General features: G+C 45.8%; 1 protein-coding gene and 20 non-coding genes across 21 annotated transcripts in view; 12 read left to right on the top strand and 9 right to left on the bottom strand.

Annotated features, from left to right (window-relative positions):
* Positions 1–17,609, bottom strand: part of LOC100491800 (extracellular calcium-sensing receptor) — a 63,084-nt gene that overhangs the window by 27,511 nt on the left and 17,964 nt on the right. The gene's annotated exons all lie outside the window — the stretch shown is intronic.
* Positions 120–192, top strand: trnak-uuu. Its single transcript has one exon. It is a non-coding gene; the product is annotated as a tRNA-Lys (tRNA).
* trnat-agu lies at positions 921–994 on the bottom strand. Its single transcript has one exon. It is a non-coding gene; the product is annotated as a tRNA-Thr (tRNA).
* On the bottom strand, positions 2,799–2,871 carry trnar-ccu. The gene has a single exon. It is a non-coding gene; the product is annotated as a tRNA-Arg (tRNA).
* Positions 4,177–4,250, bottom strand: trnat-agu. Its single transcript has one exon. It is a non-coding gene; the product is annotated as a tRNA-Thr (tRNA).
* trnak-uuu lies at positions 6,250–6,322 on the top strand. The gene has a single exon. It is a non-coding gene; the product is annotated as a tRNA-Lys (tRNA).
* On the top strand, positions 6,700–6,771 carry trnah-gug. The gene has a single exon. It is a non-coding gene; the product is annotated as a tRNA-His (tRNA).
* On the top strand, positions 7,016–7,088 carry trnar-ccu. The gene has a single exon. It is a non-coding gene; the product is annotated as a tRNA-Arg (tRNA).
* trnat-agu lies at positions 8,488–8,561 on the bottom strand. The gene has a single exon. It is a non-coding gene; the product is annotated as a tRNA-Thr (tRNA).
* On the top strand, positions 8,770–8,852 carry trnal-uaa. Its single transcript has one exon. It is a non-coding gene; the product is annotated as a tRNA-Leu (tRNA).
* trnat-agu lies at positions 10,656–10,729 on the bottom strand. The gene has a single exon. It is a non-coding gene; the product is annotated as a tRNA-Thr (tRNA).
* trnal-uaa lies at positions 10,943–11,025 on the top strand. Its single transcript has one exon. It is a non-coding gene; the product is annotated as a tRNA-Leu (tRNA).
* On the top strand, positions 11,400–11,481 carry trnas-gcu. Its single transcript has one exon. It is a non-coding gene; the product is annotated as a tRNA-Ser (tRNA).
* On the top strand, positions 12,001–12,072 carry trnap-cgg. The gene has a single exon. It is a non-coding gene; the product is annotated as a tRNA-Pro (tRNA).
* On the bottom strand, positions 13,977–14,058 carry trnas-cga. Its single transcript has one exon. It is a non-coding gene; the product is annotated as a tRNA-Ser (tRNA).
* Positions 14,165–14,238, top strand: trnat-ugu. Its single transcript has one exon. It is a non-coding gene; the product is annotated as a tRNA-Thr (tRNA).
* On the top strand, positions 14,651–14,732 carry trnas-gcu. The gene has a single exon. It is a non-coding gene; the product is annotated as a tRNA-Ser (tRNA).
* Positions 15,223–15,304, top strand: trnas-gcu. Its single transcript has one exon. It is a non-coding gene; the product is annotated as a tRNA-Ser (tRNA).
* Positions 16,809–16,882, bottom strand: trnat-cgu. The gene has a single exon. It is a non-coding gene; the product is annotated as a tRNA-Thr (tRNA).
* trnas-uga lies at positions 16,990–17,071 on the top strand. Its single transcript has one exon. It is a non-coding gene; the product is annotated as a tRNA-Ser (tRNA).
* Positions 17,403–17,474, bottom strand: trnap-cgg. The gene has a single exon. It is a non-coding gene; the product is annotated as a tRNA-Pro (tRNA).

The following is a 17,609-nucleotide window of genomic DNA, read 5'->3' as shown; positions in this document are numbered from 1 at the left end:
ACAGCACCATCAGAAACTGTGAATAAGGTACCCCTTGGGGTCAGTGTTGCTTTGTGTTGTCTGTTGCAAAGAAAGTCGGAGTAGGGCCAAAAATTTGAAAGAAACGCATAGCATATTGAGCCCGGATAGCTCAGTCGGTAGAGCATCAGACTTTTAATCTGAGGGTCCAGGGTTCAAGTCCCTGTTCGGGCGCTGCACTTTTCAGAGAGGTGTTTGTAGAAATGGACAAGTCCTTCCATTCAATCTGAGGTTGTTGGTAAGGAGGAGGAGCTCAGGAACAGGAAATGGTTCCTAGCTAAATGGCAGCATTTTCCCCTTGATACCATTTTACTAACATTAACATGTAAAACAGACCTTTATCCTTCATATAGGGTAAATATCCCCAATAGGGTCGGGAAGCATGCCCACTGCCATGCTACAGTCCAGGAAAAGAAAATCTCGGTAAGTTGGATTTTATTTTCTCATTTCCTGTTCCTTCGCATGGCAGTGGGTAACAAACAGTCAAATTTGTCCAATTTTGTCCCACCGGGTGGCTACACTACACAGCAGCAACTTGCAGTAGTACAGGTAACAACATAGCTTACATGATGCCTTACTAACAGGACGACAACTATTCACATCCCCAATAACACTAGCGATGAGGATGGGATCAGAACCCATACGTGCAGAGCACAATGGATTAACAGCCCATCGCCTTAACCCCTCGGCCACCTCGCCTTGTGCTTGGGTGCAGCTCCCTGTGACAGGTATCATCTGATATTTCCTTTTTCAACAATTTCCCTTTCAGCCTTATGTGCTGCTTTCTGTTTACAGGGAGCTACTGAGTGTAGAGAAGCCCCAATCCAGAATATGCCAGTAGGGCTTTATAAACAGAGCAGCACAGGGTGGGGCATTTGTAACTGAAACAGTATAATAAAGGCAGGCACTGCTGAGAGTTGAACTCAGGATCTCCTGTTTACTAGACAGGCGCTTTAACCAACTAAGCCACAGCGCCCATTGCTGCTGTTGCTGATGATATGCAATGTTTTATTAATATTTTATTGAGAATTCAGTTTTTACATTTGATCTTAAAACTCGTGTAAATCTCAAGGACAGGATAGTTGAAAGCATCTATTTATTTACAAATGTTACTCACTTTTGAAGATTCTGCTCAACACTAAGTATTCATATTAGGGCTTGGTATACAGTGTGTGGCTCATAATAGGAAACCAGGATGGCCGAGTGGTTAAGGCGTTGGGCTTAAGATCCGATGGATGTATATCCGCGTGGGTTCCGACCCCACTCCTGGTAACATTACAAAATCCCATATATAAGGCTCCCCACTTGGGCAATTGTGCATAATCACCTGCTTCAGTGCAAATGCTTTCAAGTGGGATTTCCCAAACAAGCAAAGCTCCCCATGCTAGATACTGCCCAACGTTACAGCACTTTCTATAATACACTGCAAGTGCATCAGCCACAAGTGAGAAATTATTATGGAATAATACGGGCAATTTCCAAAATGTTTTGCAGGTGTTGATTGGCTGAATATTAATTACTGAGACAAGTCAGAGTATCTTGAAACTCTTGTGACCATTGTTGCTCTCCCTGTACGCTCTGTCTATGGGAGATCTCATCCACTCATTTGGCTTTAAATACCATCTGTATGCTGATTATATCCAAATGTACTTTTCAACCCCTTAATTAACTTGAAACTGAGACTAGGGTCACTGCTGCCAGACTCCTCCTCCTCTCATCTAAAAGAGTACAGGCCCCTCCCCTGCTGAAGGCCTTATCATGGCTTCCCATTAAACAGAGAGTAACTTACAAACTCCTTCTCACAACCATTAAAGCCCCCCATCCCTCTGCCCCTCACTCCATCTCTTCCCTTGTGTCTCCATACGTTCCTGGGCAACTCTCAGAGCAACCGCTTGGTTCCCCCCCACTACTACTGTTGTTTCCTACCCCAAACCTTGCTGCCTTGCTGCTCATTATATTGGGAACCCCCTCCCTGAATTCCCCCAGAGAGAATCCTCCCTCAGTCTCTTCAGAACTAAACCCAAAGGCTGCACTGAGATTCATTCCTAGTTTCCCTTGCAGTATGGGTAGTTACTGTCAGTAACATATTAATGGGGATTCTCAGCCTGTTGGCAGCTCAAAAGCCTCCGTTTCAGTCTGACCCTGAATAACAATAGGGGCTGGGTTCACATAAAGGGGGTTAAAATTAAGGAAAATTTAAATTGCAGAATATTTAGGACAGAAAATCAACAAATTGACAATCTTTTGTGACTCTCCTACACCAACACACATTTTATTAAATAGCATAAAGTTGGAGTAACACAGTTTTGCCAATGTAATTCCATCTGTCTGAATCTCATGTTATGAACACAAACACAACTGAGTGAAATTATTTTTAAAATTGGCTCAATTGTTCCAGCCATAATCATAGGATCTGGCATTGAAACCAAATTACACAGCAGCAACTTGCACCATCTGGTGCTTAAAACATACCCCGCCACAAGTACCCCAGGCGGGACACTGACCCACCATCCCTGCTGACCATTTTGGCTGACAGTTGTCCACAGTTCAGGATGAAAATGATGTTTGCGGCGAGAAAGGTTTCCTGATGTTGTGCCGTTTATTGTTAGAAGAGTCACCTGATGTGTCTATGGCGGAGCACAGTTTCCAGACCTGACGAAAGCTAATAAACCCTTGCCGTGCTTTTTCCTGCAAGGCTTAAGTTTTACCTGGACTAGAAACTTGAATGGAGAATGCCGCCGTCTCCTCCAATCCACTTTACATAAAGGATGCACCGTGAGTACCCCAGATGGGACTCGAACCCACAATCCCTGGCTTAGGAGGCCAGTGCCTTATCCATTAGGCCACTGGGGCGCCCTTAGCTGAGCTTGTGGCTTATTGTTCTCTGTCAGGTACTCAAAAAATTTGCAAAAATTTTAGGGAATTAAAAAAAAGAGCATCATAGATGCTGAAAAAAAGTCTTTGTCTGCCCCTCTTGGAATTTTTTGAAGTACGTACGCCAATTAAGGATGAAGGGTAAAGGGCCGTTTTACATGTTAATGTTAGTAAAATGGTATCAAGGGGAAAAAGCTGCCGTGACCCGGGGTTGCTGCGGCCACAACGCAGAGTACTAACCACTATACGATCACGGCAAGCCGTACGCTTGGGGCTGCCAGCTCTCGTGCAGGTTGTTTGTATTTTTCTTTTTCAACCCATTTAAATGCTTTTAGCAGATTTCTGCCGTTAAAGTGGGGCGGTAGGCTCCGCGGCTCATCTGGCGCTTCCAGGGTAACCCGACTGTGCAATCAACGTCACGTTGCCCTGTGTGCAATTCCATACCTTTCAGGCTTTCTGTCACTTGAGCTCACCCCTAGTACCAGCCTGTGAGGGTTCAGTATGAACCAGGGCCAAATTGTGCCTACCATCGCAGTCAGTCGCAAAGCTTTGGGGATATGCGCAATAAGCCGGTGTTTGTACCAAACTGTAAGTATGAGGGCACTTTGCACTCTGCTGGATAGCGTTTGGCTGAGAAGATGTCGGAACAGTTACCAGTAGGACAAGCTATCTGATATATATGGGCCATTCCCTTTAGTGCCCAGAGTGTGTTTGTTCATTTGTCTCCCCTGGTATTGAGACTGGGAGGAGGTTGGGTGAGTCTCACATCAGAGCTGTCACAGAAAGTTATGATATTCATCCTGCATACTTAAGTGTAGTTGTTTAGTTCTCATCGGAACTGTGAAAGGATCACCATCGGAATGGCTGTGATGGCCGAGTGGTTGCCGAAAGTCCGCTAACATTTTTGGCGATGTTCGCTACATCCCTAAATCTGACAATGTGAACACAAACACAACTGAGTGAAATTGCTTTATAATATTGGCTCAACAGTTCCAGCCATAACCAAACACTGACCCCAAACTACTCAGCAGCGACTTGCACCAAGTAGTACAGGTAACAGCAGGTTTGCAAGGAGCTTGAGATGCCTTACTAACAGGATGGGAACTAATCAATCCTCCATACTACTCCTGGAGCACTAGAACATTATCTGGCCCAGTCCCGGCACTTAAGGGCCAATGCCCAAACCTTTGTGCACTTTTACTCAGTGCAGAATATGCCAGTAGGGCTTTATAAACAGAGCAGCACAGGGTGGGGCATTTGTAACTGAAACAATCTAATAAAGGCAGGCACTGCTGAGATTTGAACTCAGGATCTCCTGTTTACTAGACAGGCGCTTTAACCAACTAAGCCACAGCGCCAGCTGCTATATTCCCCATAAGGATATGCATATGATGGATATGAGAATTTTTTTTACAAAAAGAGGGGGGAGGTACAGAGAAAATAGGGTAAAGCATATTCAATTTGTTACAAAATATTAAGTATTTATATTACAGAGTTACATTTGCTCTTAAAACTCATGTAAATATATTAAAATATAGTATATGTATTTATATATATATATCGACCCCTTCCCCCACCTGGTTCAAGTAGTCTAATAAACTAGTCATAGGAAGTATAAGTATGAAAGCAAGGTCCGCTATTTCTGGGCACTGTATGTCAACATAGACCCTGGGATGTACCCATTAATGAAGCATCCTCTATTTCTGGGCAATTATGTCATAGACACTGGGATGCTGAAAAAGTTTGCTTAGAATCATGCACTCTTTTAGCGCCAAGGGCACAGGCTGAACATATATACTGAATTATAATGCTAGTGACAAGGATTTGGATTTAAATGACAGGTGCAGAGAACAATGAATTAGCAATCTATCACCTTAACCACATCACTATCCACCATGTTTTTTCTTCATTAATGGGTACATCCCAGTGTCTATGGGAGGGACCTGCTATTTCAGCCTGAGGATGAGACACTGGGGTTTTTAGGGGGCTGTCTCATACCTGGTGGAGGATGTAGGGCCAGCCACTTAAAGGAAATGGAAAGGCAAAATTTATAAATACTACCATTACATAGTGCTAGTATTGATAAACAAAAACGCTACACTTTGGGGCCAATTATATTAAGAAAAACTTATAAAATCTTACTTTAAACGTTTTGCTCTATCTAAAGAATGGCGTGGCCATCTTTGAAGTTGTTCGCCCTCTTCCGTTCCTTCGGCGTCTGTACTGCGCATGCGCAAGCTTCCTTCCTTCCCCCAGCCTAGGCGCGCGTCCTTTTCTGCGCATGCGCTTATGGTGCGCGCTCCTAGAGGCGCGTCCACGACTTCTGCAGACTGCACATGTGCTGCCTGGATTAGAAGTTGTGAAGTCTTCAGAAGCGCGATGCATCATGGGAGCATTCCTGACACAACTCAGTGGTTTTTGCAGCGCTTTGGATTTAGTGCACCTAAATGATCCGGATATGGGGAGACTTAAGGGCAGCGTTGAGACCACAGATGGTAAGCCTGCTCTTAGAGATTAACTCTTGTGTAGCCTTTCCTTCTCCTATAAACAAAGGAGATTTGAACTCAGGATCTCCTGTTTACAAGACAGGCGCTTTAACCAGCTAAGCCACAGCGCCCCTGGGATACCATTCAGTTATGTGTTTTGGATGGAGGAAGAAAATTGGTGCTCGTAATATGATATATTGCATGCAGTGGCCGCCGAGTGGTTAAGGCGTTGGATTCGAAATCCTCCAAATGGAAGGTTCTAAAACTTTTTTCCTCAAGGAGCAGATGCATCCATCACCAGGGTAACATGCAGAAGTACCATTCTGGTGGATGAAAGGCATAAAAGATGCAATGTGGAAAGAAGACAAGACTCTGGTTTACAACAGGCATATTCAGTGAGGGGTACATGGTGCAGTCTAGCCATTTAGATTGTTTCATTTACAAATGCCCCCCCCCTGTGCTGCTAATGTGCCCATACACAGGCCAACCTGGCAGTCCTAATGGTTGGGATTTTATTTGTTTATAAAGCCCTATTTGTATATGCCATACGGTACAACGTTACAATGTTGAAAAGAACACACAGGGAGGATGAGCATTGTAATAAATATACAGATATTGAGCGCCAGGTGGTAAGAGACATTGTAGGAAGGAGCTCCCTGCCCTGTAGAAATAAATAATGGAAAGGTCTTGCTGCCTCCTGCGGGGTGTAAAGAATTTTCCTGTTGGGCATCATTTCTAAATGCATTGCTGCATTTTGTAAATAAGAATTTGTAAATAAGGTACCCCTTGGGGTCAGTGTTGCTTTGTGTTGTCTGTTGCAAAGAAAGTCGGAGTCGGGCCAAAAACTTTCAAGAAACGTGCAGCGCACGGAGCCCGGATAGCTCAGTCGGTAGAGCATCAGACTTTTAATCTGAGGGTCCAGGGTTCAAGTCCCTGTTCGGGCGCTGCACTTTTCAGAGAGGTGTTTGTAGAAATGGACAAGTCCTTCCATTCAATCTGAGGTTGTTGGTAAGGAGGAGGAGCTCAGGAACAGGAAATGGTTCCTAGCTAAATGTGCTATAAAGTCCAAAGTCATGGGAGCCAAGGGATGAAAGCCTGAAAGGTATGGAATTGCGCACAGGGCAACGTGACGTTGATTGCACAGTCGGGTTACCCTGGAAGCGCCAGATGAGCCGCGGAGCCCAACGCCCCACTTTAACGGCAGAAATCTGCTAAAAACATTTAAATGGGTTGAAAAAGAAAATTCATGCAAACAACAACCGTGCTGAGAGAAAAATACAAACAACCTGCACGAGAGCTGGCAGCCCCAAGCGTACGGCTTGCCGTGATCGTATAGTGGTTAGTACTCTGCGTTGTGGCCGCAGCAACCCCGGTTCGAATCCGGGTCACTGCAGCTTTTTCCCCTTGATACCATTTTACTAACATTAACATGTAAAACGGCCCTTTACCCTTCATCCTTAATTGGCGTACGTACTTCAAAAAATTGCAAGAGTGGCAGACAAAGACTTTTGACTGTTTTTTTCCAGCATCGTTTTCCACAAATGTTGTCTATGATGCTCTTTTTTTATTTCCTAAAATTTTTGAAAATTTTTTGAGTACCTGACAGAGAACAATAAGCCACAAGCTCAGCTAAGGGCGCCCCAGTGGCCTAATGGATAAGGCACTGGCCTCCTAAGCCAGGGATTGTGGGTTCGAGTCCCATCTGGGGTACTCACGGTGCATCCTTTATGTAAAGTGGATTGGAGGAGACGGCGGCATTCTCCATTCAAGTTTCTAGTCCAGGTAAAACTTAAGCCTTGCAGGAAAAAGCACGGCAAGGGTTTATTAGCTTTCGTCAGGTCTGGAAACCGTGCTCCGCCATAGACACATCAGGTGACTCTTCTAACAATAAACGGCACAACATCAGGAAACCTTTCTCGCCGCAAACATCATTTTCATCCTGAACTGTGGACAACTGTCAGCCAAAATGGTCAGCAGGGATGGTGGGTCAGTGTCCCGCCTGGGGTACTTGTGGCGGGGTATGTTTTTTTCCCATGTTAGATAGATTGAAACAGCGAGAAAAGAAAAACAAACATTAGCCTACTTGCCAGACATTTTCTATACTGGCAGGCAGGTTGTTACCAGTCCACCATCTTTATTTCTTACACACAGAGAATCGCTTCCCAGGCTCCTCCCACTATTTCCCAAGGCTGCAACATTTTAACATTATTCAAAATCATATAACTTTATAAAACATAACACAGCTTTGCAAATACGTAACATCCTTCCCACAACCATTAAAGCCCCCCATCCCTCTTCCCCTCCCTCCATCTCTTCCCTTGTGTCTCCATACGTTCCTGACTCTTACTACCCCCACTACTACTCCTGTTTCCCAACCCAAACCTCTCTGCATTGATGCTCCTTATATCAGGAACCCCCTCCCTGAATCCCTCTGTAAAGAATCCTCCCTCAGTCTCTTCAGAACTAAACCCAAAGACTCACACTTGGGCCCTCGCACAGCCCCTGAACTGGGAACTGGCACTTACACGGCAGTGTTATTATGGCGCCCAAAATGCTCTGTATCAGTCTAACCCTGAATAACGACAGGGGGTGGGTTCACAAAAAGGGCATTAAAATGAAGTAAAATATGGTATAAAGACTGTAACACAGTTTTGCCAATGTAACTCCATCTGTCGGAATCTGATGCTATAAACACAAACACAACTGAGTGACATTTGCTTTTGAATATTGGCTCAATAGTTGCAGCAATAGATGAGTAGGATCTGGGATACATAGAGCCCACACTACCCAGCAGCAACTTGCACCAAGTAGTACAGGTACCAACATAGCTTACAAGATGCCTTATTAACCAGCCCTCATGGGCTTCCCACCCAAACTTGCTCCTCCTGCTTTTACATTACCAATGGGCATGAGCATTAACCCCGCTCATCCCTGAATCCCCCCATACTACTCCCGGAGCACTAGAACATTATCTGGCCCAGTCCCGGCACTTAAGGGCCAATGCCCAAACCTTTGTGCACTTTTGCTCAGCCCAGAATATGCCAGTAGGGTTTTATAAACAGAGCAGCACAGGGTGGGGCATTTGTAACTGAAACAATCTAATAAAGGCAGGCACTGCTGAGAGTCGAACTCAGGATCTCCTGTTTACTAGACAGGCGCTTTAACCAACTAAGCCACAGCGCCTCCTGCTGCTGTCATAGATGATATGCAATGTTTTTTTAATATCTTACAAAGAATTCAGTTTTTACATTTGATCTTAAAACTCGTGTAAAATTCAAGGACGAGATAGTTGAAAGCATCTATTTATTTTTTAAATGTTACTCACTTTGGAAGATTTAACACTAAATATTCACATTAGGGCTTGGTATACAGTGACAGCTAAACACAGACAACCAGGATGGCCGAGTGGTTAAGGCGTTGGACTTAAGATCCAATGGATGTATATCCGCGTGGGTTCCAACCCCACTCCTGGTAACAGTTTTAAAATCCCATATATAAGGCTCCCCACTTGGGCAATTGTGCATAATCACCTGCTTCAGTGCAAATGCTTTCAAGTGGGATTTCCCAAACAAGCAAAGCTCCCCATGCTAGATACTGCCCAACGTTACAGCACTTTCTATAATACACTGCAAGCGCATCAGCCCCAAGTGGGAAATATGAGTTGAGAAATCATTTCGGAATAATATGGGCAATTTCCAAAATGTTTTGCAGGTGTTGATTGGCTGAATATTAATTACTGAGACAAGTCAGAGTATCTTGAAACTCTTGTGACCATTGTTGCTCTCCCTGTACGCTCTGTCTATGGGAGATCTCATCCGCTCATTTGGCTGTAAATACCATCTGTATGCTGATTATATCCAAATGTACTTTTTAACCCCTTAATTAACTTGAAACTGAGACTAGGGTCACTGCTGCCAGACTCCTCCTCCCCTCATCTAAAAGAGTACAGACCCCTCCCCTGCTGAAGGCCTTATCATGGCTTCCCATTAAACAGAGAGTAACTTACAAACTCCTTCTCACAACCATTAAAGCCCCACCCATCCCTCTGCCCCTCACTCCATCTCTTCCCTTGTGTCTCCATACGTTCCTGGCCGACTCTCAGAGCAATCGCTTGGTTCCCCCCACTACTACTGCTGTTTCCCACCCCAAACCTTGCTGCCTTGCTGCTCATTATATTGGGAACCCCCTCCCTGAATTCCCCCAGAGAGAATCCTCCCTCAGTCTCTTCAGAACTAAACCCAAAGGCTGCACTGAGATTCATTCCTAGTTTCCCTTGCAGTATGGGTAGTTACTGTCAGTAACATATTAATGGGGATTCTCAGCCTGTTGGCAGCTCAAAAGCCTCTGTTTCAGTCTGACCCTGATTCCAGGCGCGGGCCTTTGGCGGAGGCCACTGCACGCAATATATCATATTAGGGGCCCCAGTGCCCTTCCCATGCAAATTTCATCCTCAGGCCGGAAAAGCAGGTCCCTCCCATACAAAAGGCGGGCGTACATCGACCCCTTCCCCCACCTGGTTCAAGTAGTCTAATAAACTAGTCGTAGGAAGTATAAGTATGAAAGCAAGGTCCGCTATTTCTGGGCACTGTATGTCAACATAAACAAGGGAGGGAGCTCTATTTCATGAGGCTCAAGCACAAGATGAGGTGGCCGAGTGGTTAAGGCAATGGGCTGCTAATCTGTTGTGCTCTGCACGCGTGTGTTCGAATTCCAACCTCGTTGCTATTTTTATAACTCCATGTATTGGTTCAGCTCTTAGTTATCTTATTAATTAGCTTATATATTTTAACCCAGTACGGTACAATTGCAGGGCACGTCAACCAAATATGTTTAATGGATCCCACATCAGAATTGCTTCTCCAACATCTCTCAGAAGTGGCTGGGAGGAATTTGTGCAGTTTCTCAGGTACGTAGCACCACCTAGTGGTTATTTCATATAACATCTCTTTTACCCCAGAGCAGTGATCCCCAACCAGTGGCTCAGGGGCAACATGTCACTCCCCAACCCATTGGATGTTGCTCTCAGTGGCCTCAAAATTGGTGCTTATTTTTGAATTTCTGGTAAGGAGGCCACATAGGGGCTATTAAGTAGCCAATTAAAACAGACCTCCATACTACTCCTGGAGCACTAGAACATTATCTGGCCCAGTCCCGGCACTTAAGGGCCAATGCCCAAACCTTTGTGCACTTTTGCTCAGCGCAGAATATGCCAGTAGGGTTTTATAAACAGAGCAGTACAGGGTGGGGCATTTGTAACTGAAACAATCTAATAAAGGCAGGCACTGCTGAGAGTCGAACTCAGGATCTCCTGTTTACTAGACAGGCGCTTTAACCAACTAAGCCACAGCGCCACCTGCTGCTATCCCAGATGATATGCAATGTTTTATTAATATCTTACTGAGAATTCAGTTTTTACATTTGATCTTAAAACTCGTGTAAATCTAAAGGACGGGATAGTTAAAAGCATCGCTTTATTTACAAATGTTACTCAGTTTGGAAGATTCTGCTCAACACTAAGTATTCACATTAGGGCTTGGTATACAGTGGGTGGTTAACAACAGACGACCAGGATGGCCGAGTGGTTAAGGCGTTGGACTTAAGATCCAATGGATGTATATCCGCGTGGGTTCAAACCCCCCTCCTGGTAAAGCTTTAAAATCCCATATATAAGGCTCCCCACTTGGGCAATTGTGCATAATCACCTGCTTCAGTGCAAATGCTTTCAAGTGGGATTTCCCAACAATTGTTTGGGTAATGGAGTTAGGTGAGGATTTTGACAGCCACCCTCTGAATAACCTTTTTTGTCATATATGAATATTTGATGACAAAGCTTTGTGCACATCCATCAACATCAAGACGAAATAGGAAATAGTAACAAATGCATTTTTGACCGGCACCCTGTATCCCCTGAGCAGAAGAGGTGTCTTCTGCATTAGTTTGAGGGCCTCCTGCCAAGGGAGAGAGATCACTCCCCGAATGTTTAAGCAAAGACAAGGTGGCCGGCAAGCAAAGAAAACCGAGGACGAGGTGGCCGAGTGGTTAAGGCGATGGACTGCTAATCCATTGTGCTCTGCACGCGTGGGTTCGAATCCCATCCTCGTCGACCGCTTTATAACCCAATGAATTTGACCAGCCTGTGCTCTTATTGCTAAAACAGTTAATGATAGTTAAGCAAGCTTTCTCAAACCCACATTCGATGCATACCCGTCTTCTATCAGCAAGACTAGCACAAAGAGGGCACGGTCTGTGCACCCAAAGAAGCTCCTTGGCCGTCGCGAGTTCTCGCGAGAGGACTAACTCCTACTAAAGGACTACTACAAAGAAGTTATTTAACTGATAAAAAGGTCTTTATGAGAAAAAAATATAGGGGAAATGTTTTCCTGCAAAAGGAAGGTTGTAAAACTTTTTTCCTCAAGGAGCAGATGCATCCATCACCAGGGTAACATGCAGAAGTACCATTCTGGTGGATGAAAGGCATAAAAGATGCAATGTGGAAAGAAGACAAGACTCTGGTTTACAACAGGCATATTCAGTGAGGGGTACATGGTGCAGTCTTGTGATTTCAATCATGTTGCTGGGCCGTGCATCTCAGGGCTGGTTCATCCCCAAAAGTGCAACGTCTGGCTCGTTGGTCTAGGGGTATGATTCTCACTTCGGGTGCGAGAGGTCCCGGGTTCAAATCCCGGACGAGCCCTAGGCATTTTAAGGATACCACAACATCTCACTGAAGTTTTGCAAGGATTCATGCAGGTGTAAGGCCCCTAACAACAGAGGGTCTGTGTAAAGGGCACCCCAGCTATCCTATAGATCAGTGCCATCCAACTGGCGGCCCGCGGCCCTGCTCTGTGTGGCCCCCCACCTGTCTGGCTGCTTTGATGGCTTACCTTTGAGTAAGCATTAAATGGTATCAGTACTGAGATTAACTGGCCCCCTGCATGGTTCTTACCTCAGATTCGGGCTGTAATCCCCCTGTATTGTTAAACATGTAATCCCCTGTGTTTTTCACACCTTTTAAAACCTGCATTTTTCACCCCCTGCAGTGTTCACACCTCAGGCTCAGACTGTAATCACTCCCATTGTTCACTTCTTCACACCTCAGACATAGGTACTGTAGGCAGAGTATGGCACATACAGCCAGCATAGGGCAGGTAGAGTATGGCACACACAGGCAGCATAGGACAGGAAGAGTATGGCACACACAGGCAGGGTAGGGCAGGCAGAGTATGGCACACACAGGCAGCATAGGACAGGCAGAGTATGGCACACACAGGCAGGGTAGGGCAGGCAGAGTATGGCACACAGAGGCAGGGTAGGACAGGCAGAGTATGGCACACACAGGCAGCATAGGGAAGGCAGAGTATGGCACACACAGGCAGGGTAGGACAGGCAGAGTATGGCACACACAGGCAGCATAGGGAAGGCAGAGTATGGCACACACAGGCAGCATAGGACAGGCAGAGTATGGCACACACAGGCAGCATAGGACAGGTAGAGTGCTGCCTGTGTGTGCCATACTCTGCTTGCCCTATGCTGCTTGTGGAAGGTGAACCTGGCAGGGGTTTGTTGTGGGAGTTTGTTAGCAGTTGGAAATAGCCATTAAATGGTCCCAAAGGTGTGTAATTATGTACTGGTGGTTGCTCTGCTATCCACAGGGGAGGAGGAGGCATATGGAATTTAAGGGTATATCTTAATATGACATAATTCTTTCACATATGAATGATGGTTGATATCCCCACAGTAAGGACCAAGCATTTGGGATTTTGCTGTGCTACCACCATTGTGATAAAATAGGTGTGGTTTGAAGTGGGTGTGGTTTCAAAAAGGGGAGTGGTCAAAACTGGCTTCCATTAGCGGCCCTCCACCATGTATGCTAGAGAAATTCCGGCCCTCGGCACCGTAGAAGTTGGACAGCACTGCTATAGATGCCCAAGAGGTTGTGCAATAACTACAATATTGGTTAAACTGCACAATCTGGGAAAAATCAAATCCAGCACCACTGGAATACAGCATGGTTTTATTGTAGGCATGTACGTGGTTACGTAGCATAGAAATTAGAAGGGGTCTTGGGACAAGTTGCCGCTGTTTTTGAGCCCGAGCCCCGCAAGACGACAATGGCAACATTTTATAAACAAATAATATTCCATTTGCTACTTACCAGCTTACTTGCTGTTTGTCCACAAGTGGTCCAAAAATGCTCCCACCCACCTGAAGCACTCCTCCCCACTGGGGGAAAAAACACAGCCTGAAGGAGAAGAGCTCAGATTTTTTTCATAGAGGGGGAAAAGGTCGCCATACCGGCAGGAAATTAGTAAGGGCCCAACAGCATTTTTCAAAGAAAGTTGTCGGGACCCAGCTCGCTTGTGACAGGTGTTTGGTTAATGGCATTATGGGTGGGATTTTGTCAGCCACCTAATAAATAACCTTGCTTAACATATCTAAATATTTTATTTTGCAAAGCTTTGCGCATCAATTAAACAAACATCCATGGCTAGCACCTCCCCTCAATTTGCCTTGCATGCCAAAACCAGCTGGGACACCTTAGTAGCAGGCATGTACAATTGGCTCGTTATCTAAACAGTCGGGCTTTGTAAAACTCCACGCTGTGAACAGGATTCGAACCTGTGCAGGGTAACCCCATTGGATTTCGAATCCAACGCCTTAACCACTCGGCCATCACAGCCATTCCGGGCGCGGGCCTTTGTCGGCGGCCACTGCACGCAATACATCATATTACGAGCACCAATTTTCCCCCTCCGTCCAAAACACGTAAAAGCGCAGCATCCCATGGGGCTGTGGCTTAGCTGGTTAAAGCGCCTGTCTTGTAAACAGGAGATCCTGAGTTCAAATCTCAGCAGTGCCTTTGTTTAAGTGACTGGCCCTACATCCTCCACCAGGTATGAGACAGCCCCCTAAAAACCCCAGTGCCCTTCCCATGCAAATTTCATCCTCAGGCTGGAAAAGCAGGTCCCTCCCATACAAAAGGCGGGCGTACATCGACCCCTTCCCCCACCTGGTTCAAGTAGTCTAATAAACTAGTCGTAGGAAGTATAAGTATGAAAGCAAGGTCCGCTATTTCTGGGCACTGTATGTCAACATAGACCCTGGGATGTACCCATTAATGAAGAAGAAATAGGGTGGGCAACATAACAAATGCAATGGCTGGCACCCTGTCTCTCCCCTGAGCAGAAGAGGCGTCCTCTGCATGAGTTTGAGAGATCGCTTCCCGGATGCTCAAGCCAAGGCGAGGTGGCCGGCAGCATAGCCCGCCCAAGGACGAGGTGGCCGAGTGGTTAAGGCGATGGACTGCTAATCCATTGTGCTCTGCACGCATGGGTTCGAATCCCATCCTCGTCGCTAACATCATAACACCATGTATTTATTCAGCCTTTGCCCTTGCTGCTGAAAGAGTGCTCAAGCAATCTGTCTCAAAAGATGCCTTTGCTCGCACAGCATGTAGCATAAAATGGACAAAGCAAGCAAGTCTACTAGCCGTAAGAGCGGCACGAAGAGGCTTGGCATTAACCACTCGGCCGTCTTGGCTTGAGCATCCGGGAAGCGATCTCTCAAACTCATGCAGAGGATGCCTCTTCTGCTCAGGGGAGAGACAGGGTGCCAGCCATTGCATTTGTTATGTTGCCCACCCTATTTCTTGGATCTGAGAAAGCCTTTTGTTCATCATTTCTTCTCACGAGTCGACTGACTCCAGCAAAGGAACTACTAGAAATAACTGTTTTCACAGACTGGTACAAAATAATCATTAAGTCAAAAAAAGAGAAAAGATATCCCTCCAAAGGAAGGGTTCAAAAGTTTTAACCCAAGCCTACCAGGCAAGTGCCCAGCAAAAGACGAGGTGGCCGAGTGGTTAAGGCGATGGACTGCTAATCCATTGTGCTCTGCACGCGTGGGTTCGAATCCCATCCTCATCGACTGCTTTATAACCCAATGCATTTGACCAGCCTGTGCTCTTATTGCTAAAACAGTGAATGATACTTAAGAAAGCTTTCTCAAAGCCACGTTCGATGGCATAGCATGGAAAATCTAAAGGACAATGCATACATTATTTTTTCCCATCCATCCTAAACACGTAGGGGAGCTGTGGCTTAGCTGGTTAAAGGATACGTATCCTATAAAAATTAAGAATGTACCAGTGAATTAAACTCCTCTAGATATAGAAGGATTATGCTTAAAAAAGTTGTATTTCAGACTGATTTATTGAGAAATTCCACCAAAACCCCAGTAGCCCCTCCCATCTGTTCCACTTCCTGCTGGCTGAATTCTCTGGATGTGCAGGGGGGGAGTCAGCTCTCTGTAAGACACTGTAGGATAGGAACCAATCAGCAACTAGACTGACCTGATAGGGAACTGAAGCCTGTCTGTGCTTGTGTGAGTGCAGGAATGTGATTGGCTATCCCCCTCCTACTGTGCTTCTGGCAGGGACCGTTAGGACACGCCCACCCCTCATTTGAAACACAGACAGGGACCTGAGTGGATCTATAGGGAGCCCCAATAAAGGGGCCATTGTTACAGATACGATTAATGTTTAGCCCAAAGGAAAATCAGCACCGTATATTATTCATAACTGCCTACAAAATGTTCCCATTTATCCAATATGTCTCCCTTAAAGCGCCTGTCTTGTAAACAGGAGATCCTGAGTTCAAATCTCAGCAGTGCCTTTGTTTAAGTGACTGGCCCTACATCCTCCACCAGGTATGAGACAGCCCCCTAAAAACCCCAGTGCCCTTCCCATGCAAATTTCATCCTCAGGCTGGAAAAGCAGGCCCCTCCCATACAAAAGGCGGGCGTACATCGACCCCTTCCCCCACCTGGTTCAAGTAGTCTAATAAACTAGTCGTAGGAAGTATAAGTATGAAAGCAAGTCCCGCTATTTCTGGGCACTGTATGTCAACATAGACCCTGGGATGTACCCATTAATGCCACCTCAAACTTACCCTAGGTAAACCTGAGCTCATGGTCTTCCCCCCAAACCTGGCCCTCCTCCTCCTTTCACCATCACTACTGAAGGCATGCTGAGGCCAAAAAAGAAATTCCCTCCCATAGACACTGGGATGTACCCATTAATTTAGAAAAAATATGGTGGATAGTGATGTGGTTAAGGTGATAGATTGCTAATCCATTGTGCTCTGCACCTGTCATTTAAATCCTATCCTTGTCACTAACATTATAATTCAGTATATATGTTCAGCCTGTGCCCTTGGCGCTAAAAGAGTGCATGATTCTAGAGCAATCTGTCTCAGCATCCCTGTGTCTATGACATAATTGCCCAGAAAAAGAGGATGCTGTTTTCATCCTTTTGTATGGGAGGGGCCTGCTTTTCCAGCCTGAGGATGAAATTTGCATGGGAAGGGCACTGGGGTTTTTAGGGGGCTGTCTCATACCTGGTGGAGGGTGTAGGGCCAGTCACTTAAACAAAGGCACTGCTGAGATTTAAACTCAGGATCTCCTGTTTACGAGACAGGCGCTTTAACCAACTAAGCCACAGTGCCCTCGGGATGCTGCGTTTTTACGTGTTTTGGACGGAGGGGGAAAATTGGTGCTCGTAATATGATGTATTGCGTGCAGTAGCCGCCGACAAAGGCCCGCGCCCGGAATGGCTGTGATGGCCGAGTGGTTAAGGCGTTGGATTTGAAATCCAATGGGGTTACCCTGCACAGGTTCGAATCCTGTTCCCAGTGTGGAGTTTTACAAAGCCCGACTGTTTAGATAACGAGCCAATTGTACATGCTATGTAACCACGTACATGCCTACAAAAAACCACACTGTATTCCACTGCTGGTGGATTTGATTTTTCCCGGGTTGGGTTGTGCAATTTCAACCATGTTGCAGGTATTGCCTACAGTCCAAGGTGCTGAATTAATCTGCCAATGCATTGCCATTTTCAGCAAATGTTCTTTGAATTCCAAGCACCTTCTGTTGTTAGGGGTCGCGGGAACATTTTTTGGACTTGCACCTGCATGAATCCTTGCAGAACTTCAGTGAGATGTTGGGGTACCCTTAATATGCCTAGGGCTCGTCCGGGATTTGAACCCGGGACCTCTCGCACCCGAGGCGAGAATCATACCCCTAGACCAACGAGCCAGACGTTGCACTTTTGGGGATGAACCAGCCCTGAGATGCACGGCCCAGCAACATGATTGAAATCACAAGACTGCACCATGTACCCCTCACTGAATATGCCTGTTGTAAACCAGAGTCTTGTCTTCTTTCCACATT

This window comes from Xenopus tropicalis, chromosome 3 (assembly GCF_000004195.4).
Source record: "Xenopus tropicalis strain Nigerian chromosome 3, UCB_Xtro_10.0, whole genome shotgun sequence".
NCBI classification, from domain to species: Eukaryota; Metazoa; Chordata; class Amphibia; order Anura; family Pipidae; genus Xenopus; species Xenopus tropicalis.
This window is presented reverse-complemented; position numbering and strand designations above follow the sequence as displayed.